A 6,036-nucleotide genomic window follows, 5' to 3' on the forward strand; every position below is an offset into this window, starting at 1 on the left:
TACATATAGATGGGTTGAACAAAGACAAATAAAGGATTTTTTTTCTTTTCTTTTGGTTGTTACCTTTTTATTATTTGACTTTCATCTTCTACCCCTGACAAATATCAAATCTATGAATTAACTAGTTTAATTAATAATTTTGACTTTAAAGTTGGTGTTAATTGTTTAAAAAAAGTGTTACTTATTATAATTTGAGTCAAAATATTTTTTACACCCATTTAAATTGTAGATAATGGTATGTTAATGGTTCTTTCATGGACTCAGTTAAATATAATATTTTATATTAAATTAAAATTGTGTATGAACTTTATTGAACCTTATAATGATAGTCCACTAGGTAAAAAATGTTGAAAATGTCAAATATATAAAATATAAAAATTGGAGTTAAAACTTGTATAAATCTTCTAAGATCCGCATTAGTGAGACTTTTAGTTGCGTTAAGGTTAAACTTTCACTGTTGAAAAAAGAAAAAAAAAACAAGTATTCTATTAAAAACTATGTAGACAAATTTAGAAGTAATTCAAATGAACCAATTAATTTAGACTAAGATTTAAAATTAAACTATAATGGAAATATTTTTAAAAAAATGATAAATAAGTTTAAAAATATCTTTTTATTCTAAAAATTCATCTCTTTAAATTTAAATAGTCTTTGATTTTCTCTAAGTTGGATTTTAAATTATCCTAATTACTCAAAGTGGATATCTAATATAACAAAAGTACCTAAAATGGGTGTCATTTGTAAATGTTATAACAAAAGTCTTTAATGAGTTTATTTTTGGAAAAACTTTTCACCACTTTAACCATATGTTTTCTATAAAGAAGTTTGTGGAAACTTCCCATAAAAAAAAAATGGTAAAAATGGTAAGAAGTTATTGGAAGCAATTTCATTTAGGAAAAAAGATATTTACCTTTAATGACCACTAATAATTAAAACAGACAGATGGATGGTGAAAAGGAACAAAGGTAGGGTCTCATTGTTCTAAAAGTATATTGATGCATCTTATCTTATAGTGACAATGAAATTATTGCTTTGATTAAATAATGAAAAATAGGGGAGTAAAAAGTGAAATGAAAGATGATAAAATTAAAATTGCAAATTTTAAAAAATAAATTTGTAAGTGAAATATGTTTATTTCTTATTAATAGTCTTCATTTATATTTATTTTTTCATTATCTGTTTTATTATAAGTAATAAATAGTAATATAACAGTTAGGTAAATATTAATAAAGTATTATTTTATATTTTATATTTTATATTTTTCTTTTCTGTGTTATTTTTATTTAATTTTTTTTCCAAATTTTTGTGAAACAAATGAGAACTATCTTCTTACATGGTTACAAATCTTTATGTTTGAAACAATTTTTAAATAAACTTACTTTAAAGGAAATTATATAATTTTTTAAAAATCTTTATTTTTAAGTAGTATATAAATTAGTGTTAAAGTTAAAAATAAGTTAATAATATCCTATTTATATTATACTCTCTATCCTAAAAGCTATTATCAAAAACTATTTCTATCCTATAAAAAATACATATATAACACTCATTACTTTACAATAATTAGTTTATAAGAAAAAGCAATATTATTTAATATTAAATGCTTATGCCTATATATTGGTTAGAAAGAATGAAATATTTTTTTATCTTTAAATAAAAATACTTATGCTCAAGTTTCTTGGATGAAAAAAATATTGAAAAGGAGGACTCTGCTAAAGATAATAAGTTGGATTTTACTACTAAAATTAATTATTGATAAAAATAGTATACGCTACTATCAATATCAAATATCTAGTTTGATAAATTTTATATATTGAAACATACCAAAAGGACTAACTCCAATTCTTTATGGAGATTAATAATTAATAAAATGAATAAACACTTCAAATTAAGAAGAAACAAAACTCAATGTAATAATAGTTGGGCCAAATATTAATTTGGATTACTTCAGTTTTTATATTTAGTTCAGCAATATTTTTAAGAATGAAGTAAAGTTATTATGTTTTGAGTCATTCTTGTCATATTAAATAAAAATAATAATTAAAAGTAATATATTAATTATAAACATTATGTAATAAATAACATTTTGAATAATACGATACTATATTAATATTATTTTAGATTTAATTAGTTGATCTATATTTAATTTTATGATTTACTTTGACTTGTACATATATTGTTTTACTCAAATCAAATTCCAGTAGTTTTTTTTCCCATTAATTAAGGTTTTGGACTGTAGCTATCAAAAGTATTACGCGTCAAATAACATGTTTCAAATAGTTTTGAAGTTAATTTACAAAATAAATTAAATTGATTTTGTTTACAACATTCTAAGACTTAATTAAGCTAAAATAAAATATAAAAACGAAATATAGATACCAAATCATAAAGTAAACTTAGTATTTATTATAAAGGATAAGATTAGTATATTATGTTATTGATTTAAGTATTCTATTTATGTTTCAAATATGTGAGGTATCCATAATGTGAAACTTGAATAAATGATTTGCTCAAAATTTTAGATGAAGTAAAAGAGAAAAAAAGTCTCATTCCACCTATCTCTTTCTCTTCCCTGTTCGCATTGATAATAAGGTGAGGTGGGTGTGGGAACTATTTTCTGCAACTTTAAAAGCTTTCTTGCATCCCTATAAAAGTCTAACATGCATAGTTATTACCTGAATCCTTGCATAGTTATAACCTCACTAAAAAGTTGTCAATTTAGAAAAATCATCAAGTAAAGAATAAACAAATTGCTCGTTTATTGCACAGAAAAAATTAGATCAGAAAAATAAAATTATTGATAAGAAAAAGGAATCCAATTTTATATCACCATTAATTTTTTTTTAACAAGGTAAGTGATGAAATAAAGTACCATGGAGCTCAAAGACACCCTAGAAAATAGATGAAGATAAAATAGATGAAGATAAGAATATTTAAACTATGTCTGATTCAACTTTTAAGTAATGTGAGATTTATTGTATGTACCAAAATAAAAACACTTCAAAAAATGAAGAGAAATAAAAATATTTAAATTGCATTTGACTTTAACTCCTAAATCATGTAAGAACCAGATCCATAGTCATTCCTTTGTTTTTAATAAGAGAAGTGGTGAAATAGAGTGTGTGGATTTTGGATCGACTCACATATATACATATGTTGTGTGCATTGATTTGGTTTTTGTTCATTTCACCCCTTCCATTTATCCAAACCACAAAAATCTCTGCTTCATTTAAACCACCCATTCATCATCCCAAGACAAAAATGCAGGCCACCCAATGAAATCCATGAAAGGAAAACAAAATAAAAGTCGACGCACTAGAACCAACCTCGTGAACCTTGATAATGGTTGAATCAACTAATGAGGTGGCATATCCTCCGTCTTAAATAATTAAAAAATTTCCATTAACAACTTTTTTTCTATTCACAGGTTGTCGCCATAATTACGAAGGTTTCGATAACACGACCCTTCAGTCGACGACTGCATCAAAACTAAACCTGTAAATTAAAGTTTAAAAAGTAATTTAATCATAATTAAGAAAACTCTAATCAAAGGTGTATGTCAAACACTATTATTAGAAACCCAAGGTAGGTTGGTAATGACTTTTACTTCGCATTTATTATAGCATTAATTGCATTTATCCGAATGAATTTAAATTGACTTAAGCATCGAAATCTTATAGACAGGTAAAGAAGATCGGGAACTAAAGAAAGTAGATCAAACGATAAAAACTTTATAACAAAGAAAAAATAAAAATATTGAGTATTTTTAAATAGGTGCTAGATACTTATACCCAAAATATTTTCGTTTTAATAAATATTGTAAACTCAAAAGCTTATTTGCGATTAAAGGAAAAGTAGTACATGATGGTATAAATAAAGTTGCTTCCCACACCTAAGCATAAACATAACAAAGAAACAAAAAAATATACAAACATTCAATGAGTGAGTTTCTACTTTTTTCAACAACCAAAAGTGGTGGTAGTAATCCATAATAACAGTGCCAGTGACTCCAGCAACAAATCATATACCCACACCAATCATTTCGCCATTCACGATGGAAAGTGGAAAGATTAACCTGTGAAAAAGAAGAAGAGGAAGGTGATAATTTTAACGACATGTGTGCAGAAAAAGAGAGAGAGAAAAGAGGGATAGAGTCAAATAGCTTTTCGTGCAAATATATAAAAAAATGTTTAGCAAAATTGTAATTTAATGTATCATGCTACAAGAATAAAGAAGAAATGTTGTTTATTTTTTTATTATAAGATGATGTGATATTCATAATTAATTATAGGTGTGTTATTTATTATAATAATAAATAGTTAAAAGGTACCACTTAATAAAACATATGTATTATACGACTAATGTTTTCATCCTGAGTTGTCAAATACCGAATCTGAGAATGTGCTGATCTAATTTGGTCTGATCTAACAGATCTAACAGGATCACAGTGACCTATTAAAAATAGGTTCGAATAACCACCTACCTAATCTATTTGGCTTCGTACAGTTGTTTAATGCAATTTGAATAGAATTAGTTAATAATAAAGGTTAAAGGGATAAAATTATAGTATGAAAAAAATTTGGATTGGGCAACATGTTTTTCACAACTTACCTCATCAAGTTAGTTCAAACAAATTGGTTTGACACTTTCAATGTTACCAAAGGGGCAAGCCAACTTAATTACCTTCTCCAAACGTGTGGTGAAGCTCGTAATCTCATGTTTTATACTTAATGTTTACTAATTTTTCTAGTTATTACTTTTGTTACCTAACAGAGCTCACATGATAAGAAAAAAAACTTTAAAGTATTTGATGAAATCATAAATGTATGAACAAGAATATTAAAATTCTAAATAATAAATTATAAAATGTATTAATCCATAAATTTAAAAATTGTTGTTCGATGTATTGGGTTGATTGAAATTTAGAAAAGATAAATTAAACAACAAATCAATTGTAATTAGTTTAGTTCAAATTTGAAGTTATAAACAACTTAACAAAACTAATATGAACCGATAATTTCTTTTGGTTTGCATGGTTTAATTTATCAAACCAATTATATGTATAAACACATAACATTTAAAAGTAAGACGCTATAACAGTATGTATTTTAATTACTGTTTTAAAAGATAATAAGTTTAACAACAAATATGTAATCATGTGTAAGTGTAAACATCATATATGGATGATTAGAACAAACTTTACATAAAAACTTCTTCCTTTTTCATAAGTGCATGCTATCGTAATCGTTAGTGGGAGTCGTTAATGCTCCATTTGTGTATACTTTTACTTTAAAAGAAACTTTATTTTTATTGTTATTGATATACATCACATTTTAATGTTCTATAGTTAGGTCTCTCCAACCAGATTTACCGAACAAATATAATATAAATGAGAGTTAAAGTTCAATCCACTAGTATATATAATTCTAAAATAAGTAATTTATGAATATTTTTATATATAGGGTTCATTTTTATTAAATGTAAAATTTGAATTTATAATATATATTGACCTTCAAAAAGAGGAAAGATTTTAGTTGACAAAATTCAAAGTTGGCAACTTGCGATTCAATAGGAGTTTGACCAGAAAATCAAGATTATGACATGATATAAAGATTGCCATTGAAGGTAGGCTCCACGTAATAACTTCCCTTGTAGGGTTGTGTTGTGGCCATAGCAAAACGGTGTTATGTGATAAGGATTAAGATTGTTCTTGCCAAGGATTAGTCATTTATCTTTTCATGAAATAACACAGATTATTAGCCTTTGATGCAAAATTCCACATTCTAACTTTTCCTTTTATGAAGCCAGGACAAAAATATATATTGTGAAACTAGGATAATTTTAGAACTATCCACGATATTAAAAAGGTATCTCTTAAACTTTTTTCTTCTATAAACTTAATCTTCACATAAAATGGTTTCCGTCATTTATTGATGTATTAGAATAATATGAATGTTTTTCTAATGTATCCTTTTTAATAAATGATGTTCTTGAAATTATATCTCTGAAATTATTTGAAGTTTGTACTTAAGTCCC

This window comes from Vigna unguiculata, chromosome 5, assembly GCF_037176805.1.
Source record: "Vigna unguiculata cultivar grain cowpea cultivar isolate G323 ecotype 2 chromosome 5, ASM3717680v1, whole genome shotgun sequence".
In the NCBI taxonomy this organism is placed as follows: Eukaryota; Viridiplantae; Streptophyta; class Magnoliopsida; order Fabales; family Fabaceae; genus Vigna; species Vigna unguiculata.